Raw genomic sequence first — 27,475 nt, 5'->3', positions numbered from 1 at the left:
TTCAAGATATTATATATATATATATATATATAGGTATACAGTAGTAGTAGTAGTAAAAATAACTGTAGGAGTGTTCAGCTGAGATTTAGGGATATGCTTGAAAGCTGACCTACTTATATTTAATTATTGTATAAAATCAGCCATCAGGTACAATACAATTTTTATGCTCATTAATTTATATTCCCAGAACATTTTCTGCTTTATTGTAGACTGGAAACCAAATGCACTCATCATTTTGATGAAAATGTTAGCTCCTTTGTCCTAGTTTGTACAAAACTGGAAAAAACCAAAGGTGTGAATAGTAGGAGGTCATATGCCTTAGTTTGCTCTTTTTCACAGTTTAGAAATGATATTGTCACATTAGTATTGTGTCGGTTAGGGTTAGATGATGATGATCAACCAAGACACTTTGGTTGCTACAGGCAGTTTTCCCTCAGCCATATTTGTTTTCAATGAGGAAATACGAGCAGGCATTGCTAGCCATAGACTAGTGCTGGATATTAGCCAGCCAGAGCTATAATTTCACATCAACAGCCTAGTGAGCCCAGTAAGGAAATAATTAATAACACAACTCAAGGACCCACCAGGGCTTCACTGGCTCGGTCACATAGCAACTCAGCTGGATGGGATATCTGGCCCTGACTTTTCAATCAGTGAGGCTGCTTGGGGAAGCAGTACATTGACTAGGAAATGCAGATACTGTACATCATTTTTTGACTACCTGGAAAGGTGCATTTTCCACATGGGTAGCTGCAAATATGTAACAACTCTTGTTTGAAAAACTATTCCAGGGATTTCCTACAGATCCAATTTGAGATGAGATGTTCCCAGGCACTGTCAGAGCATGTCCTTGTGTTGTTTTGTTGTGTTCCATTCATGTTGTGTTGGTTATTTCAGAGGAATTTTGAATTCCAAGTTGTGGAAGTTTGAATTCCAAGTTGTGGGATCTACTTGCGGTTGAGGTACTTTATTATTTGAGTTACACTCGAAACTGTTACCCAAATGTATTAGATCCTCAGATTGTTCTGGAAATCAGGTGGTGATTGTGAAAGTAGAGTTGCTAATAATAGGTTTTTGGGGTTGCAGAAGTTCATGATAAGTTTTGCCTTCACATCCTCTGGTTTAAAGCTGAGAACTGCACACTTTGCCATAAGAGTTCTGAGAAATATAAGCCAGTAAATGAACTCACCCAGATCTGCTGGAGAGAGTACTTGGAGGTGCAATGTTCTTCTGCACTTGTGTTTTATACAGGCCCCTTAGTTTCCTATGATACATTTTTTTGTAAAGCTTGGTTTGGGCCTACAGCCTTTTTTTCTCCTAGCGTATTAAAAAAGGGGGGTTGTAAGTGGTTAGTGGTTAATATGCACTAACAAAAAAAGTAGGAAATTGGGCTGGCAAATCATGGTTGATGGCCCATACTGGAAAAACATACTTAATAGTTAAGTAATAGCATTACCTGTGAAATCACAAATTCTTGAATATCATTGAAGTGGGTGAATAATAGACTCGATGCTAGAGTCTACTATCTTATAAATTCTGTAATATCACCATGTTCCCTTCCCTGTTCCAAGCCCTTGGAACATTCTTCCTCTTAACCCTGACCAAGCTTGCATAATCACCACTTTCTGATAAGTCACCTGTCAAGAAGCTTTTAAAGGAGTAGTAAAATAAAAACTGTGTAGATGGATAGGCTGTGCAAAATAATTAATGTTTCTAATAAAGTTAGTTATCCAAAAATGTCATCTATAAAGGCTGGAGTGAGTGGATGTCACAGAAAAGAACAGAACACTACTTTTTGTTTCAGCTCTCTAACTCTGAGTTAGTCAGTGACTTTAAGGGGGGGCCACATGGGACATAACTGTTCAGTGAGTTTGCAATTGAACCTCAGCATTCAGCTCAGATTCAAAAGCAACAGGTATGACCCATGTGGCCTGTTTTATAAAGGCCCCTTAGTTTCCTATGATATATTATTTTGTTAAACAAACTTAGTTTGGGTTTACAGCCTTTTTTCTCTAATAGAGGATACAAGAGGGGGATTGAAAGTGGCCATAAAAACCTTCTTTTTTCACGAATACAGGCTGATATACTGATTATTTTCTGATAAAAAATGCACTAAAAAAGCAGGATATTGGGCTGGTGTATCATGGCTAATGGCCCATACTGGAAAAATATACTGAATAGTTAAGTCATAGCATCACCTGTGAAATCACAAATTCTAGTCATGTTCACTGTGCATGAATATCATTGGAGTGGATGAATAATAGACTCTATGCTCCAGTCTCCTATTTTATTAATTCTGTAATATCACCATGTTCCCTTCCCTGTTCCAAGCCCTTGGAACATTCTTCCTCGTAACCCTGACCAAGCTTGCATAATCACCGCTTTCAATGGCAATCTGATAAGTCACCTGTCAAGAAGCTTTTAAAGGAACTGTTAAGTGTAAAATAAAAACTGATAGATAGATAGGCTGTGCAAAATAAATAATGTTTCTAATATAGTTAGTTAGCCAAAAATGTAATGTATAAAGGCTGGAGTGACTGGATGTCTAACAGAACAGAACACTACTCCCTGCTTTTCAGCTCTCTAACTCTGAGTTAGTGACTTGAAGGGGGGCCACATGGGACATAACAAAAGCAACAATTATGACCCATGTGCCCCCAACCCTTCAAGTCATTAATTGGTTACTGCTTTGTAACCAATCAGTGGAAAGCAAGAGAACTGCAAAGCAGTGTTCTGGCTATCAGGGCCACCATCAGAAATCACAGGACCCCATACGACAACATTTCCTGGGCCCACTGGACTGCACCCACCACAAGCCCCACCCACAGGTCCACCCCCCACCACACAGTAAAAAAAAAACATTGGTGGCTAGGGACCCCACATGTTAATAAAAAATTAAAAAACATTGGTGGTCAGGGCCGCTGTAAAAGTAATATTGGTGGCCAGGGTCCCCCATAAAAAAACATTTGTGGTCAGGGCCTCCCATTAAAAAACATTGGTGGCCAGGGCCCCCTTAAACGTCCATGTAAAAAAATTGTCCCACCAGAAGTTTAAAAAAAATTGGTGCCCAGGGCCCATGTTGCCCTTACTTCATTAGCGTGGCCCACCGGCTGTCAGTGAGCTGCCAACTTCAGAAGGGAGGAGGGGAGCACAGGTGGCTGCATCTTCTTCCAGTGACAGCATTTTCTTCCCTTATTTGTCACAGAATGCATGGCGATTGTATGAGCCTCAGCTAGAGTTGCCATCCTGCCGGTATTTTACTGGGCCGATATTACAAATTTATCGGCAATGCAGTTGCCGGTAATTTGCAATACCCTTTAAAAAAAAGCCCTTGGCCTGCCCTCAATTCGCACAGAACTTACCTTTTTTCCAGCGCTGTGGACATCGCTGCGATGTTGCTCCGCCCCTTTTGTGGCACACAATGTGGCTCTGCCCCTTTTTACATCAGAGACTGCACCCTTTTTGTGCCCGCCCCCCACTGGCCGGTAATCTTTTTTCAGTAAAGGTGGCAACCCTAGCCTCAGCTATCCAATCCCTGAGCAGCTCAACCGGGACTTAAACTCTGTGACCAATAAGGGAAAGGAATGGACAGAAGATACCTCCCACTAGAGTCTGGGCCCCCTTACGTTCCAGGCCCTGTACAACTCTGCCCCCCCCTGATGGTGGCCCTGCTGGCTATTATGTTACACATCCAGTCACTCCAGCCTTTATAAATTACATTTCTGACTAACTAACTATATTAGATACATTTTTTTTTATTTTGCACAGCCTATCTATTTACCCAGTTTTTATTTGTACACTGAACTATTCCTTTAAGTAGAGAACTTACACTTCTAAACAACTTTATCCACTCCAAACTTTTCATTTAAACTGTAAGTTCTTCAGGACAAAGAAGCTGACTTCCTAAGGTGACTTGTCCGATGATCACTGTCCCCTGTTCAGTTGTAGGATAAAAACTTCCATGATCAGTAAGAGAAATTACCTTCACCCTCATCTTCTAACTGTCCCTATTTCTCAAGCATTATCAAGCAGAAACAGCAGTTTTGATAAACCGTGAAGACTTTCTGGATGCCACCAGTGTTCATGATAATGAATGTTCCTTTTGTGCCTATAACGAAAGATAAACATCCTTCCACCTATCCTTTCCTGTGCACCGATATCCAGGAGACTAATGCTTGTCCTTTACACTATACTGAAGGTTATTTGGGCACCTGAGGGGAATAGGAAATCCACAGAAGATATAGATTTGGACTTGGAAATGGAAATTCAATATTTTATTTCCAGGTGTGCATTTTTATTAGAACCTTTTAAAATATTGAACAATGGGATATAGACACTGTATGGCATTGCTTTCCAAACTTTTTGGTAATTTCAATTAATGTGACATTAGACTAAATGCCAACAAGAAATGGTTACTGTACTGTGACGTGGCATACAAAAGAAATGTAATGTGCCACCGGCGTCAAAATTTGCATTTCGCTAATTTTTCGCCGTTTTCTGAATTTCGCTGGAAATTCACGAATTTTCGGTTCAAAGCAAAACGGGAGAAATTTGCCCATCACTGCTTACCTTTTCCTGCTGAATAATCTCCATTTAAAGTTAAAGCTGGAACAGGCTTGGAAGCATACCATTTATACACTGGGTGACTCTGACACATTTCTATATGAATTGATCTAACCAGCTACAAGCAGCAGCTACTAATCTCCCTGGGTGGCATCAGCTGAAGTTGACCTGGTAGATGTAAGACAAATTGGCCCATAAGATTATTATTGTGCAAATAAATAGCATTTGTTTTGATGGTTCCAATAATTAGATATTAGGATGGGCTGATACTTTGGGCAGCTAAGGGGGTCCTTAGCCATAGATGGAAAAAAGCTCCCTTTCCTGGGTCAGAGTATGACCTTTATAGTTCTTTAGTTTGGCCACTAGGTGGCCATATGTTAAAGTACAGAAACTGAACAATATATAAGCTGAGCACACATGTGCTCTGAGTCTATTTAGTAGTAGTTCCTACCTGACCAGACAGGAGGAACTTTCTGGAACTTAGGTAGGTCAGACCTAGTTAGTGGAAGGATATACTCTTAAATAGGTCACTCTAAGAATGACAGATAAGAATAGATCTATTTAGCCAAACAGCTGGAAGCTCCACTGAGGAGTATTAGTGGGACTAGGTACCTGGGTGCACTACTGCCCAGACATAAAGAACAAAGTGTACAAACTCAGGGACTAGGAAAGTATCTCTGCGTTCAAATTAAGCCAGGTCCCGGGAATCTGGGGGTACCTCTCAGGGCCAGGCCAGGCCTGACAGTGCCCCAGGCAAACCAGCCGAAGTGTCGTCCCTCCACTGCACTTGCACACATGAGCGCACATTAGTGCTGACAGGCCATGTCACCCCGCTAACTTACAAACTCCCATCGCACATGCTCTCAAAGAGCAGGAGTCTGAAGGTCGGACTGGGGTAGGCAGCAGTGAAAGGTACGTGCCGGGTGCCCCCCAAGCTTTGCGCCCTAGGTACATGTCTATTCTGCCTACCCCTAGCTGCTCCATTCATTGATTACCCTGTGGGGTTGTATGCTAACCGTTATTGTGTGATGTGAGTATATCGTTAGCTACCACTCTGAATGTGCTATCCTGCATTTCTTTTATGGACCTTCTATGTGGCTTTGTTTAATAAATCTCTTCATTGTTAATAACTACTGTCACCCATTTAATGTATAACCTCTCCATGGTATAGTTCAGCAACACCCTGCCCCCACTATAAGCAAGGGCACACACTCCATGATTTCAGAATATTTTACACTGTAGGATCTAAAGGATACAGAATCTGCTACATTTTCCCTATCAGATTGCACCATCCTTGCCTCATTTTCTAAATGCCAAGCCTTTATTGTACCCCTGATGCATCTCCTGCAGATCCTGTTATGTCATTTACTCAACAGATGCCATATTACTGCACATCTGAATCTTTGGAGGGTTAATACACATTTCAAGTTATAGGGAACAAATAAAGGTTTGATGGTTTGTCTCATGTGCATGTGCTTATATGTCATTATATATCAGCCTTACATTGTATAAATTAGATCTTAACATGGTATTTTGCAGCTTGATTTTCCTTGAAAATCCTCAGTTTTGTTTCTGGGGATGCTATAGACATATTGTCAGTTTCCCAGCTGCCTCAGTCATGGTACTTGTGCCTGCACTTTAGGATGGAACTACTTTCTGGCAGGCTGTTATTTCTCCTACTTAATGTAACTGAATCAGCCTCAGTGGGACTTGGCTTTTACTATTGAGTGCTGTTCTTATATCTACCAGGCAGCTGTTAACTTGTGTTAGGGAGCTGTTATCTGGTTACCTTCCCATTGTTCTGTTGATAGGCTGCTGGGGGGAAAGGGAGGGGAGTGATATCACTCCAACTTGCAGTACAGCAGTAAAGAGTGACTGAAGTTTATCAGAGCACAAGTCACATGACTGCGGGCAGCTGGAAAACTGACAATATGTCAGATTTCAAAATTGAATTTAAAAAAAATCAGTTTGCTCTTTCAAAAAATGGATTTCAGAGCAGAATTCTGCTGGAGCAGCAATATTAACTGATGTGTTTTGAAAAAAAAACATGTTTTCCCATGACAGTATCCCTTTAAAGTACAAAAATCTATTTTTGGGTTACCAATTTACTTGCTTTAATTTTTTTTTTATAATTTCCGAAATAATGGCTAAAGTTTGTCCTGTTCCCCCCTTTGACCAGACTTCCATTCTTAATGATGTTCCCACGGACTGTGCTGCTTAGGAGGAGATTTGGGCTCCTGCTCCACTGCCTGAAAGTATAAAAACTGCTTTACTTTCACCTTGCAATTCCTCCTAAGTAGCACAGCTGGCGACTGTCAGACCATCATTACTAATGGTTGTCTGAGAAGAAACGGAAACAGAACAAACTTTTATTTCTGAAAAGGTGCAACATTTTCAAAGCAAGTAAATTAGGGATATGCTTATTTTTGTGTGGAGAACCCCATAATTTTTTTTTGTCCTTTGACTTTTAAACCTCTTTAAGTTCTCAAATAAAAACTAAAACGTTAAAAAGCTTATGACTCGAAATGTTGCATTTTATACATTTAACATCCTGAATTTGCCCAGAGGTTCAGCAGTCCTATAACCTGCTGCCATGTAATGTGCCCACACGTGCCCTCAATACGCAATGTTTACCCTCCCCCACAAAATGTTGTAGATGATCTATCTCCTTTCTTAATACAAGAGTATGTGAAACAGTGAGCTGAGGATCTCACTATAATAGATATTAATCAGTTATGGCTGTTGCATGCATATACCATTTTATTAACACTTTCGAAAATGATTGCTGATGACCTACACACCATAGAATTTGTTTGTATTAGATATTCAGTGAATACTGTATATTGGAAGCAATACAACTTGTGTTTCTGGCTAGACGAGAATCAGCAGCCCATTATTTGTAGTCTTGTGCTCAGCAGTGTTATGTATCAAGCGAGAATATAAGATTATTGTCTCCGGATATTTGGTCACACGCGGCTGTAATTAACATCTTTTGCTACCCTGCCAGGAGAAGCTGTCAATACTGTGAAACAAATGCAGGGTTATTTATAGGTAAAGCAAATGCTGTTTGACCTATTTACAGTTGTATAAAGTGTAGGGAACATATAAATAACATAAAGGCTCCGGGGTTAATAATCTTCGAGCAACAGTTACTTGATTGCTACACAGGGTAACACTCCATGTCTTTGTGAAGGATAGAACCGCATGCAAGAGCTGCAAAGTCTTTTTTTCTCTGCATCTATAACTGTGTGCATGTACAGTTTGGTGTCAAACCACAGTTTTTTTATTCTTATAAGAAAACCCTGCCCCGCATTGCTGAGCCTCAACGAGAGTGAAACCAATGTGTAGTTGGGATCTAATCAGCACCTACACAATGGCTGGGTATCAAAACTTAATGGGTAGTGATGGGCGAATTTGCGCGAAACTGCGAAAAATTTGTGAAACGGCGCCGGCGTCTCGTTTATGACGCCGGCGCCCGTTTTTTCGACGCCGAAAAAAAATAGTGATGGTCGAATTTTCGCGGGCGTTTCGCGAATTTATTCGCTCGGCGCGAATCGCGCAAATTCGCCGCGAATTCGCGCCTGGCGAATAAATTCGCCCATCACTATTAATGGGCATAATGTAATGAAATGGAAAAAAAACTTGTTCTCCTTCCCAGGATTCCTAATTGTTTGTGAGCAATCTGTTCCTAAATAGAAGGATGGGAGGCATTTATGTGCTTCATTCTGCCCCTCATCAATGTATAAGATGTAGAACATTAAAATGCTTGCGTTATATTCATTTTACCTTTACATAATGTGTAACATACAATAGTAAGTTAGGTTGAAAAAAGTCATACGTCCATCAAGTTCAACCTTTTTAGTTTATATATAACCTGCCTAACTGACAGTTGATCCAGAGGAAGGCAAAAAAAAACCCCCATCTGAAGCCCCATCAATTTGCCTCAGCAGGGGAAAAAATCCTTCCAGACCAGTCCCTGGATCAACTTGTACTATGAGCTATCTCCCATAACCCTGTATTCCCTCACTTGCTAAACACCATCCAACCCCTTCTTAAAGCTATCGAATGTATCAGCCTGTACCACTGATTCAGGGAGAGAATTCCACATCGTCACAGCTCTCACTGTAAAAAAAACCCTTTCTGAATATTTAGCCGGAACCTCTTTTCTTTTAATCGGAATGGGTGACCTTGTGTCAGCTGGAAAGACCTACTGGTAAATAAAGCATTAGAGAAATTATTATATGATCCTCTAATATATTTATGCATAGTTATCAAATCACCCCTTAAGCTCCTCTTCTCCAGCATGAACATCCCCAACTTGGCCAGTCTTTCCTCATAGCTAAGATTTCCCATTCCTTTTAGTTGCCCTTCTCTGTACCCTCTCTAATACAATAATATCCTGTTTGAGCGCTGGAAACCAAAACTGTACGGCATATTCTAGATGGGGCCTTACCAGTGCTCTATACAGTGGAAGAATGACCCCCTCCTCCCATGACTCTATGCCCCTTTTAATACAGCTCAAGACCTTATTTGCCCTTGATGCTGCTGACTGGCATTGCTTGCTACAGCCAAGTTTATTATTTACAAAGGTCCATTTCCATTATAAATTTACCTAGTGCAGTCCCATTAAGGGTATAAGTGGATATTTTTACATCCCAGGTGCATGACTTTACAATTAACAACATTGAATCTCATGTGCCACTTAGCTGCCCAGATTGCCAGTTTGTCAAGATCATGTTACAAGGATGCCACATCCTGGATGGAATTAATTGGGCTGGATAGTTTTGTGTCATCTGGAAACACTGATACATTACTTACAATACACTCCCCTAAGTCATTCATGGACAAGTTAAATAAAAGTGGACCCAATACCAAGCCCTCAGGGACCCACTAAGAACCTTACTCCAAGTAGAGAATTTACCATTAACAACCACCCTTTGTACCCGGTCCTGTAGCCAGTTTCCTATCCATTTGCAAATGACTTAATTAAGCCCAACAGACCTTAGTTTAAAAGCAGTTGTTTGTGGGGCATGGTATAAAACGCTTTGGCAAGCCTTAACAAGCCTTCAAATAATTTGCCCACCACAGATGTCAAACATACCGGCCTATGATTGCCAGGCTGAGATCTTAATCCCTTTTTAAATATTGGAATGACATCAGCTTTCCTACAATCCATAAGTACAGTACCATACCAGATAAAAGTGAATCTGAGAAAATCAGAAATAGAAGACTGAACCAAGCTCTCTTAGAACCCATGGGTGTATGCTATCTGGCCCTTGTGCCTTGTTCACATTAATTTTCACTAAAGCTTTATGAACCATATCCTGAGTCATCCACTGACTAGATTGAGCTGATCCAACAGTGCAACTTAAAGTGAGCTTGGGAACTCTCTCTTGTGTACACTGAAGAAAAGAACTGATTTAGCACAGTTGCCTTATCTGTATCTCTTACAACCATACTGGTACCATTATTTAAAGGAGCAACACTCTCAACCTACTATTAATATACTTAAAACACTTTTTGGGGTTAGTCTTAGCCTCTGCCACAATGCACTCCTCATTTCATATATTTGCCTTCTGGATTGTTGTTTAACAACATTTATTATAGTGTTTATATTCATTAAAAGCAGCTTCTGTCCCCACAGACTTGTAGTTTTTAAATGCCATTCTCTTCTTTCCTTTGAACTTCTTAACTTCTCTATTAAGCCACTTAAGGTGATTCTTGGTGCTTCTACATTTACTTCTTAAGGGAATAAATTGAGAACAGTAACAATTTTATATCATTTTAAATGACAACCACTTCTGTTCTGTGTTTTAAGATGAAAACATACTGTCCCAGTCTATGCTCTGAACAGCACCCCTTAAGGCACACAAATTAGGTGGTCTTCCCCAGCTCCTACCAATAATCTGTCCATTTATTCCAGCACATGCCAAACCCTAGCACCAAGCAAGCAGTAGACTGTTCGATATGCTGGGTCCTTACGGCAGATAACCATATCCATTTTTCTAATAATTTAATCCCGTATAACTACTGTAAAACCTACCTATCCTTCTTTACACTACCCCCACCACCTGCTTCCTAGGGTTCTCTGAATATCAGCCTGCTCCATACATGCCAGTTCAGAACTGTCCTCCCCAGTATCTTCAGCCAAAATGGCAAATCTGTTGCTTTGGACAAGCTTTGGACCAGCCCCTACCCTTCTGCCTCATAAATTTCCTCTTGTCTGTCACAAACATATGTCCTTTATTAGCCTCCCCTGCCTCTTCTCCACCCCCAGGTATGGGATTTGTTATCCGGAGACCAGTTATACCGAAAATTCTGAAATATGGGGTGGCTGTCTCCCATAGACTGTATGTAATAATAAAACAGTGCCTTGTACTTGATCCCAACTAAGATATAATTAGGCTCGTTTTGCCTTCAATAAGGATTAATTATTAATTAATCCTTATTGAAGGCAAAACTAGCCTATCAGGTTTATTTAATGTTTAAATTATTTTTTTTAATAGACTTAAGGTATGAAATTAGTGAAATATCCTTAATCTGGAAAACTCCAGGTCCCAAGCATTCTGGATAACAGGTCCCATACCTGTATTGCCAAATTTGTGCTTTAGGAGTGCAGAATAGTGATGACTGATCACCTCATCAAACAGTTTTTTTTTTTTTAAAGGTTTTATTTTTTGCATTTTCAGAAAAGAAAAATTTTAAACCAATACAAAAGGGAAAGAAAGTAAAAAAAAGAAAACATAAATAAAACATACATAGTACAGTCCAAGGTTGAAGTACAAAATAAACAAAGCATAGTGAAATGGTCACATTGTCAATCAGTGCAAAAGAAAAGAGCTCATACACAATGGCACGGATGAAACACAGTAAAAACCACCTAGGTCACTTCATAAGTCAGATCATCTAGTCTTGCATCAGTCATGTACTGGGAGCTATATCACATTAGGGAGCAGCCGTGGGAAGCAGATCTATCCAGGGACCCCAGATCGCGTGAAATTTATCCGGACAGCCTCTAGCTAAATAGACTGCCTTGTGCAGTGGCAGCATGTCATTAATAACTTTTTTCCAACGGACAAGTGTGGGAGGGCTGGTGTCCTTCCAAGTGAGAAGGATAGTTTTTTTTGCATAGTACAACAGCTGCAGGTAAAAGAGCCTCTGATAGGACTGCAGCACTAGGGGACCCGTGGAACCCAGCAAACACAATTCCGGGGATCTAATAAATGGAAGGGAGAAATTCGTTGCGAGGAACCGAAGGATTTGGTCCCAGTATCTTTGAATAAGAGGACAGGACCAGAACACATGCATGAGGGTCCCCACCTCCGCCCCACATTTGTAACAGGTGTCTGGGGTGCCCGGATAGATCTTTGCCAACCTTTGTGGAGTCAAGTACACTCTATGGAGAAACTTCAATTGAATCCATCTATCTCTATTGGAGATAGTGAGATCCGGGACCTGGTCCAAGACGTCCTCCCAAGCTTCCTCTGCCATTTCAGGGATATCTACAGCCCATTTCAATCGGAGCCCGTTTAGGTGAGACTTATAGGAACTGCCCAGAATCGAGTATATCACAGTGACTGGTTTCAACAGGGCTGGTCTCCTGAGGTGGAGCTCTAGCTGGCTCTGTGAGATGTCTAGTGGCATGGAGGGGAACTGTGCCCTGAGGGCATGACGGAGCTGAATGTAGCGGAACAGCATGTGAGAGGGTAATTGGTGCAATTCTCGCAGTTCCTGAAAGGATTTGAGCTGGCCCCCCTCTATAACTTGGGCCAAGTATTTGATCCCCATCTGGGCCCATAGTTCAGCCTGTGAAAAATTACACAGATGTGGGAGGTTTCTGTTACCCCATAGAGGGGTACCTGGGGACCAGGTGTTAGGCTGCGGGTAAAGACGCTTTAGGTAGATCCCAAAAATCCTTATGACTGACACCATGGAGGGAGTAGAAGGAAACAGAGAGCGCTCCCCCCTATATAAGTGATTGGCCAGGGCTTCTAATGAGGTGGCACTGGCTGCCTCTGCCAAAAGAGCAGGGTTAGATAGGTCTTGGGTCAGCCACCAATGAGCATAAACCAGTTGTGAAGCATGATAGTAGAGCAAAAAATTGGGTAGTGCCAGACCCCCTTTTGTTGTCGGGAGTTGGAGGGTTGCAAGGCTAATACGGGGTTTCAACCCCGCCCAGAGAAAAGCAGTGGTGATTTTGTCAAGTTGTTTGAACCACGCTCGTGGGATATAAACGGGAGAATTATGTAGCTTGTACAAAAACTTGGGCAAGTAGATCATCTTTATTAGGTTAGCCCTCCCTACCAAAGACAGTGGGAGAGTCACCCAGACGGTCGTTTTCCTTCGATAGTCTTGCAACACCGGGGCAAGGTTGTCTGCCATAAAGTCCCGCAGCTCAGTGCGGACTTCAATACCCAGGTACTTAAAAGAGCGGACTCTTTGTAGCGGAAGAGGGGCTTGGGTGGGGCGGGGGGGAACGTCATCTATCGGGAGGATGACAGACTTGTCCCAATTCACTTTCAGGCCAGAGTACACCCCAAACGTATCCACTAGCTGCAACAAACTACGCAATGACTCCTCCGGGTCCGCCAAATATATCAGCATGTCATCCGCAAATAACGACACCTTTTCCTCCAGCTGCCCTAGTTTAAGCCCTCTAATAGTCACCGCATCACGTATCTGTATAGCCAAAGGCTCTATCGCCAAAGCAAAAAGGAGGGGGGACAGGGGGCACCCCTGCCTAGTACCTCTGTGCAAGTGAAAGGTGTCCGAGAGGAAGGAGTTGACCGTAACTGCTGCAGTCGGGGATCTATACAATGCCTGAATCCAGCCAATAAACTTATCACCCATCCCAAAGCGTCGCAGGACCTCCCAAAGATAAGGCCATTCCACTGTGTCGAAGGCCTTGGCGGTATCCAAGGAGACAACCACCCTAGACCCAGCATTATCATGTCGGGTTTGGAGATTCGTATATAGACGTCTAAGGTTAATGTCAGTGGCCCGGCCAGGGATGAAGCCCGTCTGATCAGGGTGAATTAGATGGTCGATGACCCCCTGGAGCCTGATAGTCAGAATTTTGGCAAAAATCTTGATGTCTGCATTCAATAAAGATATCGGCCTGTAGGAATCGCAGCAATGACTGGGCCTCCCCGCTTTAAGCAATACCGATATGATGGCTTGAGTGCAAGAGTGTGGGATGGCAGTCTGGGGCGAGAAGGTATTAAACAGGGTTGCTAGTGCAGGGGCTAAGGCATCAACATTCCCCTTGTACCATTCTATGGGCAGGCCATCAGGTCCAGGGGATTTGTTGTTGGGGAAGCTGCCTATAGCTACCTTGACCTCGTCAATTGAGATGGGACCCTCTAATGAGGAGAGTTGTTCACCAGTCAGGGTGGGAAAGGGTAGCGGTGATAGATATTCTAAAGTTTCATCAAACAGTTTTACTGTATACAAGATCATTGTCAGATCTAACAGAACCCCTGTTATAGACTAGCTTTTAAACCTTTGGGTATTTTTAGTACATCCATGAGTAGGATAAATGCCAATCATCAAACTGAATTTTTTTTTGTTTGGAATAAAGTCAGTTATTAATATAGTGTGTTAGCCTTAAAAACATTTTAGCTTCTTTATTGCCACTGCCCTGCTTTACCCTGTATTATTTGCTATTATACCAAATTGCAGTAAATAATACATTTTGTTGCCCATACCTTTTTCTGTGTCATGTATTATTTCATTATATTCAGTGATGGGCGAATTTCTCCCTCTCTCCCTTTTCTCGCATCGCCGAAAAACCTGTGAGCCACATTCAAAGGTAAAAAGATTTGGGGAGCAACACAAGCATGAAAAAGTCCCTTGGGGTGCTAAATAAGGGCTGTGATTGGCTGCAATTGGTAGCTCCTATGTGAACTGGCAGCCTAAAAGAGGATCTACTTGGCACTATACTTAGTTTATATGCAACCAAAACTAGCCTGGCATTCAAAAATTACCTCCTGTTTTGAGGACATGGAGAGCAACATCCAAGGGGTTGGAGAGCAACATGTTGTTCACGAGCTACTGGTTGGGGATCACTGGTCCAGACCTTGAATGTCAGTAGAAAAGAATGAGCAGGGTCCCTCTCTCTCTCTCTCTCTCTCTCTCTCCCGCTCTCACACTACATCTCAGCAGACAAAGTAGAAATCAGCCACAGTGGTGGGAGGGGGGTCATGTGTTTAACCACCATTCCCCATAGCCTGAAGCACAGTTTCCCCTGGGGGAATTGTCATTATGCAGCTTGATAAATGGTTCAGGAGAGGGTTATCTCACAGACTATGTGTGCACCGCAGGGACATACAAATGCTAAGTAAAATCATGGGGCATAAACAGGGAAATCAGGTGCAACTGTAACAATACATCATCCACAAACGCTTCTGTCATTTGCTAAAGAGGCAACTTCGTCTAGTTTACACTGGAAGGCTCATAATAAGTAAATACGTTAATCTAGTTCGTGAAATCTGTATGGCTCATAAAACATATGGATGTAATATTTTGCATTAGTGCCAGGAGGCAGAAAGCAGGTTAATAGGGCACTGTTAATGTGTGTAAAGAAGGCTGCTAATAATGGAGGTGGTGTGAGACAGATTTTCATTTATTCTCCATCCTCACTTGGGAAACATGCTAATTATTCTATAATGGTGGTACAATAATTCATGAAACATTTCAGTTGCAATTGCTGCATGGCAGAGATAATACTAAGTAAAGATTACTCCAGCCATTGTAAAAAACATCCTCTGTTAGAATCTGTATCCCAACATCCACTTGCTCAGACTTATTTAAGAGCCGTAGAGTGCAAAGATAGCACACTACTACTATGTAAATTCTGCACTGCAGCTACTGGCTTAGTAATTGGTTTGCTAAATACTAAGGTCATTGTGCTGCAAGTGGGGCCCTGTAACTACCAGCTTCCCTATGGCTGGTGGTAAAAATCCCAAGTCTTGACTAAGGACTAGCGAGGGGCGAATTTGTCCCATTTCGCTTTGCCACGAACTTCGAAAATTTCCAGTGAAATTTGCGAAACTGGCGAAAAATTTGCAAAACAACGATTTGACGCCGGCCCCTCACTACTAAGGACTTTTGAATTAGGCATAAGACATATATGCAAGGAAATCCGGAGAGCCACTCCAAATAGTATAGCAGTTATATATCAAATGTTCTTGTTATCACCGGAATATAAACGGTGGTGGTGCTCTCAAATGACACTGTTTCTAGAGCTTAAAAGGATTCTGTCATGATTTTTATGTTGTAGTTTTTATTTCTAAATTACACTGTTTACACTGCAAATAATTCACTCTACAATATAAAATTTCATTCCTGAACCAGCAAGTGTATTTTTTTAGTTGTAATATTGGTGTGTAGGTGCATCTCAGGTCATTTTGCCTGGTCATGTGCTTTCAGAAAGAGCCAGCACTTCAGGGTGGAACTGCTTTCTGGCAGGCTGTTGTTTCTCCTACTCAATGTAACTGAATGTGTCTCAATGGGACCTGGATTTTACTATTGAGTGCTGTTCTTAGATCTACCAATTTTGAATCTATAAGGATTTGCAACACTCCAGTTTTGCGTTAAAACCGCCTTATTATAAGTGTAGTATAGCTTAGATCTACCAGGCAGCTGTTATCTTGTGTTAGGGAGCTGCTATCTGGTTACCTTCCCATTGTTCTGTTGTTAGGCTGCTGGGGGGGGGGAGGAGGAGAGGAGGAGAGGGTGATATCACTCCAACTTACAGTACAGCAGTAGAGTGGCTGAAGTTTATCAGAGCACAAGTCACAAGACTGGAGGCAGCTGGGAAACTGATAATATGTCTAGCCCCCATGTCACATTAAATATTAAAAAATCTGTTTGCTCTTTTGAGAAATTGATTTCAGTGCAGAATTCTGCTGGATCAGCACTATTAACTGATGCATTTTGAAAAAATAAAACATTTTTTCCCATAACAGTATTACTTTAATTTATCACATGACTCTCCTCATTATCTAATATTACTCACTGAAAGAATTCCCTTTCAGCAAGAGACAACCTAGAGACAACGCAGAGAGTGCCATTCCCACACTGGTCAATGGAATGGTCAATTGGATGCCAGAGAAAAGAAAAACCTCCAGACTAATACTAGTGACATCACCTGACATTTTATCCAGAGAAGAAGTCCAGGCTAGGGAAATATAATTGGAAATACTTTTAAGGCTGTATAATTAAGGCAGCGAGAGATCAGGCAAATGGTAAACACAGTTAAAACACAAGTATTTTGTGCAGAATTTATAATGCATTTGACCATAAATATAGAGCCCCATGAGTATGCTTTCAAGATACACACAGGTGCAAAATGACATGAATTCACAGGACATTAACAATGTGTAACATATAGTAATGTATAGCATTTTTTCTTTTTCATGGAAGCAGGCAAGGATTTGTGGGCAGGTCTCAAAGGTCGGGCCTAGGATGGCAGAGTTCAGGAGGTGGCATGCTGCCCGCTGGCCACATCTGAAATGGGGACTGGGAGAACAGCGCAAGGGACCAGCAGAGAATAGGTGAGGGAGATGTAAGCAGATGCGGGTTTGCAAGCAGGGGTAAGTGTGAAGGGGTGGGGGGTGTGACCTAGAGGAGCACCAGTTTAAATCATGGAACCTAGAGGTGCACCATCCCTGCATAGAAAAGGTTTGTGCTAGGAAGCAAATGTGACCAACAGCCTTCTATTTGTTTAGTATTCTGTATATTGTCTATTGCTAAATTGTTGTAATTGCCTTCAAAGATTTTATTAAAATAACCTTGGGCCCTAATAGACCAAAATAATTAATTAAATATTACTGACTTATTTAGGTTCTACTATAGCTAATGTCTTGCTTGTGCCCAAGGATTGTGCCGCTGTTTATGTTTCAGTGTTCACCACCACTCTGGAATGCAGAACAGAGACCCCTCCTTGGGTCTGTTTGGAAGACCCAAGCCCAATTGAACCAAACCCTTTCCACTTACCACAAATTGGACATTTTTTGCCAGGAATAAAGCAAATTTTCATTTTCCCCTCCCACCACCTACAACCACCTACCTGCAGCTAAAGGTTTCTCTTGAACTGCCCCCATGGTTAAGACATGAAGGATATTCTGACCCAGTCCCCACCGCTTTGTGGCTATTCCATTGGTAACCATGGCTGCCTCTTCAGGACTCTAAAGTACTTTAAGATATGGCCCCACGTCCAAATTGGTCAAGAAATTCTTTGAAATTTGTTGCCTCTCAGCAGCTTATGCACCCTAAAGACTTTGCCATATTCACCATACATTATTTTTTCATGATCAAGGAGACAATTCTAACACTTATAATGCTGGAAACATATTGGGTGCAAGGTGTGTATAGCACTAACATGTGCAACAGCACTAGACTTGTATCACCTTCACACCAACAATGGCTTAAGCGATCAATTTCCTTTTAAACCTGAAACCTCAAATATACGGAGACCAGACAGACTTTGATGTTTGGAAAAGTTGAAGATCTCCAGGAACAATTCTAGCATTGTTTGCAAGCATCCACACACTACACTACTTTACAGATGTTAACCAGCATTTGACAAGCCCAGGGAGAGCTTCTCTGTGCTAAGCCTCAAAGGAAATCTCTGGTGGAGAGTTTTTCTAGTCTCAATGAAAAAAATTGCTTTTGCCTCAAAAGAACAAGAGATGCAAATAGGAGTTTTACACCTTGCGAGTGAATCTGTATCCGACATAAAGCTTGGTGTTAGATGTTATATGTTACCAAGGCAACTGTCGGTCTCCAACCCTTCCCACCGTAATAGAGAGAAAGCAAATACAGAATCCCAGGTGTGTGTAAGTGTACCTGTCACTTATGGTGGGGACAGTTGTTGAATGACCTCATCGGTCCTTGGGCGAATGTCTCTTTCTTTAATGCATGGCTGTCTCTCTCTGTGTAAGAGTGATAACAAGCATACGGATAATCCTGACAGGCCTGAGAGTTTATCCGTCTGCCACTTCTGGCCTCTGCTGGTACAGACAGGAGGTATTTGCAGACACTCTCTCTCTTTCTATATATCTCTCTCTCTCTTTCTCTCTCGCTGCCTTTCCCTGACTGACAGGAGCTCTTTTAATGTAGTTCAATGGCTTTGCAAGAGAATCCTGTGAGAGGAGCACTGTAAGGGACCGTGGTCAGACCATGACTGACTCTAACTCACCATGAACTTGGAAGGTCTTGAGATGATAGCTGTTCTTATCGTCATTGTACTCTTTGTCAAATTGCTGGAACTGTTGGGGCTCATTGAAGCAGGTTTAGAAGGTAAGAGAGTCGTTTATTTAGTCACTCTTTTGCTCTTTTCCCTGCTGTGCTTTCTACTTGCTGGATTGTCAGGTTTCTCAGTTCATTTTTGCTCCATTATTCTTTTTTTAAATCAGAGTGTTTGGATGTGGGGAAAAGGGATATACTGTAATCAATGTTGTTATAAAGTCTCATTAAGGTGTAAAAACTTTTTAAAGAATATAGCTGATGATAATAGAAGTACAGCACTACAAATAGTTGCTGGAGAATATCATGAGATATATTCTATGAATACAGAAGCTTCAGCCCTGTAGATATTGTTGCACTACACATCCCAGCATACTTCTACAGACTGTTGGTGCGTCCTGGTTTTATTCCATCAGCATCATTCATTATCACAAGTCCCATTGAAGTCACTAGCAATTTACTTAACAATACAACATATGGACATTATCTAGACAATGTCAGATTGCCGTGTGCTTTATGAAAGTGGAAAACCACCAGCTATTCAGAAATGTAGAACTAACATCACCAAGTGTTTGAAGACGTAAAGGGAAAAAAAAAATAGATGAATATTCCTGCAAAGGAAAAGCTCTTGATGACTTTCAAAAAATCCACCGGCTTGCTCCAGTCTGATCTTTAATTCCTTCAGATAAAAAGCCGGTTTCCCATTCATTAGTCTCAATCAGCAAAGTTCAGCCTGAGCCCCCTTACAACTGGGCTCATTACTAATCGCGTTTCGACACTTACCTGCGGAAAAAAGATTTAATCACGAGCAAAGATGATCCCAACGCCACGCTGACAGGTTCATATAATACAGTGGAGGTTTTTTTTGCATCGCTTGAAGCTCAATGACTGTAAACATCTTTCCGCTTTAACCCTGTCATTTCATACAGTATGTACCTCTAGAGCTAATATATCTCCAAATTCGTATCCAATTCATGCAGTTTTATTTTGATCTCCATGAAAGAGGTTTGTTTGTCTCTCTTTATTAGACTGCTCTCTGGCAGGCAAAAGGATGTTCCCTCAAAAATATACAGATATATTCTGCATCAGCACCAGCATTTTGTGGATATTCAGCCAAACCTTTATTAGGAAATAAGAGCAAATACAGAAGCAAATCTGAATTCTAATTTGCTAATTAAAATGTCAATGCAATTTTCCAAACTTGTGAGGCTTGCTCCTGGAGGCTTCCTAGCCCCTCATACAAAGTGAATGTACTAAGAATGCTGCAAATCCAGTGATGGGTGTGGGGAATGGCTTGTCATTGGGTAAGCTGTCTGGCATAGTGATTGGCGAATACATTCGGCAGGAGCGAATTCGTGGCAAATATAGGCATTTCGCCGGCGGTGAATAAATTCAGGAAACTGCAACAAAAATTTGCCACCAAAAAATCCGCTGCTGATAGTTTTGAAGCCCCTTTCCCGAATTTTTTGCCGTTTAGCGATTTTTTTCGCTGTTTCGTTGGAAATTTGCAAATTTTCCAGCAAAACGGGGCAAATTCATTTATCACTAGTCTGCCATATTCATTTAAACGTGGGGCCACTGGAACAACAGCCCTCATAGAACGATGTTATGTCAGGCTCAGAAATGCCAACTTTAAAAGGGATTAGGACAAATGGAAGTAAAGTACAGACAGTGCCCAGGATTGCTCTTTCAAAGGGTAAGTTACACAGCAGCATGGCAACAAACATTTTGCAACAAACATTTTGCTCCACACTGGATGACTACTAAGGTTTTTGTTGAATCATTTAACCTGCGGATACCTGAACCAAATAATGGATGATACAGATATAGTGTTTGTTTGTGTAAAAATCCCTGATGAAGGTCACGTTATTGGGACTAAAACATTGAAATTCTTTATGAACTTTTAATAAATGTGTGATCCCTTAAAAGAAATAGTGAGTGTGACACCTTTGTTCTAGTATTTTGTATTTTTATTGGCATGTGGATGTGTTGGAGATCAAGTCTTTGGACCCACTCTGTCTTTATATATAATATTTTTAAACCAAAACACAAAAGTTAAAGTTATATGATACAGGTATTGAATAATTTTTTCGGAAACCCATTATCTGGAAAGTTCTGAGTTACGAGAAGGCCATCCACCATAGACTCCATTTCAAAACAGATTTCTTTTTCTCCGTAATAATAAAACAGTACCTTGTACCCCAGGTCCTGAGCAATCTGGATAACAGGTCCCATACCACTACTTTCAAATTGAATTGTTCTTAGTAAAAGGGAGTACATTTTTATTTATTTTGCTCCAAAATGTTTCTATTTAATATCTATAGTATTATTAAAGGAGAAGGAAAGCTAAGGAGGCATTTTATTGCCAATAGATTAGCTGCAATAGTGCAAACTAGAATGCTATATTTATTCTGATGTTTAATTGATTATATTTAGAAAATTACTTATTTCAGTGTGATGAAACTTAAATAAAATTTTCATTTTCATGATAGTTCCTCTTTAAGGTAATATCAGAGTAAAAATAGAAAATCTAATAGGGGATAGCACACTGGGTAATTTTTAATTTTTATGCAACTCAATGTGGGGTTATCCAACCATTAGTGTGTGCTATGAGTAACTCATAACCAAGTCTCTTGGAAGAGAACTGTGAAGTTGGCCAATATTAAAAGAACCCACCTCCTTCGTTCCAGCCTCTGTGGATTTTTTCCTGACAGCCATATGTAGAGAGTTTAGTTGAACACCTTTCTATAGAATCAATTTTTTTCCATTAGTGACCCCCTACTATCTAAATGTAATCAATTAATGTCAAGTCTGATTTATGCTTATATAGAATTTGGATTGTCCAGTTGCCTTTTTAAACATTCTAACCAGTAACAGTGTGTGCCCTTATAGGCTAAGGTTCCTAGATAATGTGGAAATTCAGAAACACCATTTGAGCTGGATTTTCTAGACGCATCGTTAAATTTTAAGCAATCTATTTTAGGCCAGACAAAGGTGTTCTAGTGAAAGCACTGAAAAGTCTGCAAGTGTCAAGGATTAGGGTAGGGGGCACTGTGGATTCAGAGGAGGGTAGGATGAGTCCATGTGGCAGGAGCTGTTTGTGCCTATGGGCGGGCAAAGAGTCAAGACAGGACAGGTGAGGAACAGGAGTAGGACAGAGCTGATGTTAACAGGAGCTGGAGCAGGAACAACACTGGAACAGGAACAGGGTCAGGCAACACAAGGTCAGGACAAGGCAAGGATCTGAACGAGGTACAGAGCAAGGTTCAGACTAGGCAGGAAAGGTACAAGGTAGACAAGGCAAGGAACAAGGCAAGGAAAAATGTTAGAGCAGGAACCAAGCTAGGGGTGATGCCACAGTACTCAGGAAGGTCAATGCTCAGGCATGGAGGGTGAGGAGGGTTGCCTTATATAAGGCAGGGTCAGCCCTGATTGGCTGACCCCAACCCACCAATTAGGATGCTGGGGTAAGATGACTAATTGTGGGACCCAGCAAAAGTATTAGATAGGAACTTGGAGGTCTCAATATAAAACCCCAACAGAGCCTGACAGCAAGCTGCAAATCTCTGATTGTGCTATTCCCATAAAGCCTTAATTGGCCAGATTTGGTTGGCCAGTTTAGCTGAAGATTTTCAGCTAAACTGCTAAACAGCTAAAGTCAATCTAAAAACAACTGGACTTGCTGATAAATCAATTTCATTGATTACTCAGCAAGTCCAGTTGTTTTTAGATTGACCTATACTAGATATACTATGACCTGGATGAATGAAAATCTTCATCTTCCTATTTAAGCTGGCCAACTACGTCAAAGTCATCCCATATCTGGCCAGTCCTATGCTCAATTTTATCTGATTCATTAAGAATTCAATTGCTTAATTATACATTTTACAAAAGGGACTAAGTTTTACCTGAAACTTACTTGCTGCTTTCAAAGTAAAACTCCCAGACTTGGCTGCCCTTTTATTAGACACCAGTGGGATCACCTGACTATAGTTGGGAAGGGTGGGAGCTACAACATGGAGCTGGTCACTGCTCCTGTATAACTATAACAAACAAGGGAAAGTTGTGCTCACCACTAATTTTTAAAAACATTAGGTGGCGGTGCAATGAGGCTGTGACCACAAAATACATATAGACAAATACAAGAGTCCTCAGCACTCAACCCATTATCAATATATTTAAGACAGAGACATTTTGTGCATACTGCTACTGAAAAATGCCTTACCCTTTAAACAAAACAGGGATTGGTTTTGTCCATATTTTTGCAATATATTTAAGCTGGCCAACTACGTCAAATCATCCATATCTGGCCAGTCCTACGCTAAAATTTTTCTTTCTGATTCATTAAGAATTCTATTGCTTCATTATACATTTTACAAAAGGACTAAGTTTTACCTACAACTTACTAGCTGCTTTCAAAGTAAAACTCCCAAACTTATGCATGTATTGCCCCTTATATGGTATTTTTCCATTGGGCCCTGAGAGCTGGAGTGATTCACTACTCTCTATTTGATTCATATTATGTATTTGAAGAACTTTTTGTCTCATTTTCCTTAGCAATAATGTCATCAAGTTCTAGCTTTTCTAAGTCTTTATAACATTGTCATCTCTAGTTCAAAGAAAATGGAATATACTTTTACTTAGATTTCTTGTTATAACCTCCACTGAAGCTGTACATATAAAGTACCTTTAGATAATGTGTTTTACCCAATACTCAATAGCACTTGTTTTAAAATTAACTTTCAGTAAAGTGATGCCCATATGTCATGGGATACTGTTTCCCAGCCACAAATGCAAACCAAGTGGCAAGTGAATATTTTTTTCTTGTTTAACTATTCACGGACTGGCATGGCATACATTTGGTCAGAGGGAAACATGGAGGGTTAATGATACCCTAGTTTTTGTTTTGTTCTTCGGTTCTTTCGATTTTGTAAATAATTGGAAACACAATCTGATGAGGGGTAAATGGAACTCAGACAGGCAGGACACTGACAGTAAAGAAACACACATTAAAATCAAGGGTATTGATACAGTACATACAGTTCTATGCTTTGTCCTTGCAACTTTAACCTTAATGGATAATATAATATTTTAACCTATATATTGTCCTTCATTTCTGAAAGTTATAAGAGCATGGCAATGTTTTTGTTTGTTTAAGTCAAATAAAACTGGGGATGGCGGGTTCTGGTACAGCAAGCAAACACTCTATAACATAAATAAAGAAGACCAAAGATAAGAGATGGATGAAGTGGCATCTGTTTATTTAAAATTACAAACCTACAACAATATAAACTTGATAACTTTAGCTCTAGCACTAACAAATGGTTCTTAAAGATATTCTCTTGGCAACTTCTGAACTCATCTTTAATTGCCCTTACAAACTGGACAAAACTTCATCTCCTTGCTAATATCCAAGATGATCGAATTTAATAATTTAAAAGACGATGTATATATCAAATTACATATCATAAATATAATTTAAATTCACTATAAAAGTAGGCAAGGCCATCTTTTTGCTTGCATAATATTAATGGAAAATATTCCATGTAAAAGCCATAATAGCATATAGAGTAGACTCTACCGAAAGAGACTGCATGCTTTTCATCAGTACATGCAAGACTGCTGGTATTAGATTATAGATGTGTTGATCGAGAGGCACTGATTCTACTGCCATATACTGCAGTCAGAATAGACTGGGAAAAGTCATTAGTATTCTATATTTATGTAGGCACCCATAGGGTTAATGTGCCACTATGGGTTTTAATCCCTACACTTCCTGATCTCCCTAGTTGCTGGGCAGATACCCATGTAGCTAGTTGTAATTTACAAAGTTGTATTATTGGCCAAGAGGTGTTGTTACACTTTGATATCATGATTGTGAAGGGGTGGATCTTCTTCTTTGGCCTGGGTACACCAAAGCCCAGTAAAGCCATTCTGCCCTAGAGGATACCTCCCAACATTTTGGAAATAGAAAGAGGGACAAAAAGATTTGACGAGCGGAGCACAGCGAAATTTTTTTACTATGCCCACTCTTGTCCCTGTCTGGCAGCTTGATCACCACAAGGGTGTTAACCCCAACTACTCTTCTTGTTGGAGCCAGAAAGTTTCTCACTAGCTGAACTGCACTAGCTTTCTCTCCCAGTGCGACTATAATACAAACTTCTATCACTAAATAGAACTGTCTCTAACTTGGACCTGTCACCGGCTCAGACCTAGTCCTGTACCCACCTCCCCGCAAGGTGGGATCCAAAAAGAGAGACCTGAGCCACCTATTGAGCAACAAAGAACCAGATGAGATTACAAAAGACCCAGGAGAATGGAAGACTTCGGTGTCCAAATATTGGGGAAACTGCCTGAATAAAACACAACTCTCACGGTCGCCACATAATTGTCTGAAAAACTAAAAATTTTAGAGGTTTTAGAGATATTTGTATTTTTTAGCTTATCGATCAGCATGTTTTCCATCCTACTTTTTATATTCCGATCTTTTAATAACTTTCCTGCCATTTTTGGTTTCAAAAACTTTTGAAGCGACCAAAATTTGACCTTCAATAAATAGGCCTCCATGTGTTAACTTAAAAAATGATAGGAATTATAAGAATATGACCCTTTTATAAAGCAATACAGCTCATAAAAATGGTCAATATTTGACAATATCACAAATATTTCTTCAATGTTATCTCTTCAACTTAAATACATTTCTACAACCCTCTGACCTTTTTATAAAGAGCCATTCCCAACACTGACTGGAAAACCATTGTAAGTTGAAGTCAGCATTGGTACTTTAATGGGTTTTACATTGGGTCTTTAATGAGCAGAAGAGTAGGGTTGAGTAGGCATATGTCTTCTCTAAAACATTCTAACTATATTACTATGTGATCACACTACCATATTGTACTTGATGGGGTTCTGTAAGTCTCTGGCATGAACATACAGACATTTCCCATTTCACATGAACATTTTTCGTTTTCATTGACTTGAAGCAAAAACATTAGCTTCTCTCAGCCATTAAGAAATCAATTGTAAGTGAATTCTACTCCAGAACAGATCTGCGAATTGAACACTTTCTTTCACACTTAACACCATTGCTGCATGTTTCCCACACGTTACTCCCTGTTGGTTTCAAAATATATATTTTATAGAAACCAGTTGCACACCCGGGAACATATCACTGCCATTAGACTAGTGGGTTAAGATAATGTGTTCCTACGGGAGTCTCTCTAACTACAAAAATAAATCAAACATGAACTCTCAAGTGAGTATAAAATGGATGAAATAGGATTGGGCAAAGCCATCAATAATAGATACAGTATAGACATCATAATAAATATTTGAGCATACAGGGTGATTTTGTGTAGTCAATAAGGTGTGAAAATGCTTCCTATAATGAGGAACAACAAGACAAAGAATTGTGAGCTTTGAGATCAACCGCAGATGAATTCAATAAATGATGTATGATATCGGCTAATTGTAGGTTAATAGTATGTGACATTGTTTAAACATACTCTAAATACATTAAAAAGGCAATTGTTGTAAACTGTCATTGAACAGATGAAATTAACATACTGAGGCTTAGCCTGAAAGGGAACTAAAATTAGCAATGCCAATACTAGAAGGTACACTTATGGGACCATACGTTCACTGGCATGGAAAGCATTCCTCTGACACTACATCAATCCACCTACTAAGATCAGCTTCCTACACTAAGCAAAGAAAATGGAACCACCATAATCCATATACCCTAGTTTTCATGTTTTTTTGAAAACCAGTACCTAACCATGATATTCCCAAGATGAGCAAACCTGTTTCATCTCATCCACACTGTTGAACATATTATAATAAAAATAACGCTATGTCAGTCTCCTCATTTTGTTCTTTGCCTCTCTTCATCTGTTTATCCTCCCAAATCTAAACACAATCATACCATGTTTATCCTCACAAACCTGGACAGGGTCATACCACATTTACCCTCCCACACCTGAACAGGGTCATACCACATTTATCCTCCCAAACCTGAACAGGGTCATACCACATTTATCCTTCCAAACCTGAACAGGATCATACCACATTTATCCTCCCAAACCTGAACAGGGTCATACCACATTTATTCTCCCAAACCTGAACACAATAATACCACATTTATCCTCCCCAACACGAACAGAGTCATACCGCATTTATCCTTCCAAACCTGAACAGAGTCATACCACATTTATCCTCCCAAACCTGAACTGGATCAAACCACATTTCACCATTTGCTCCAGTTAATGGTGGAGGACAGCTAATTAAAGTACAGATACATGCCTAATATGTCTGTTTTGATTTTCCTTCAGCATTAATTGGGTCTTGAAGTATCTAAGAATTAGGACACCTCTGCAATGGTGCATCAACAGTATGTGACAGTGGCAGATCAGGGAAGCAAAAGGCCCCACAACCTTGCATCATTCAGATTGTTTATTTTGGACATATAACATATTTGCTGATATTTAAGAGGTTGTCTGAATGGAACAATATCCAATGCATAGTCAAATGACGAGGTAACCCAAGTATCCTATTATGGTGGAAGATGTTGACTTCAGTAGCTGGTAAGACTTTCTCTATGCAGAAGGTATCAAAGGATCTATATATCTACTGTACATAGTCATAGTTACATACTGTATTACAC

The sequence above is a fragment of the Xenopus laevis genome, chromosome 1S (assembly GCF_017654675.1).
Source record: "Xenopus laevis strain J_2021 chromosome 1S, Xenopus_laevis_v10.1, whole genome shotgun sequence".
NCBI lineage: Eukaryota > Metazoa > Chordata > Amphibia > Anura > Pipidae > Xenopus > Xenopus laevis.
Note: the sequence above shows the minus strand (reverse complement) of the source record.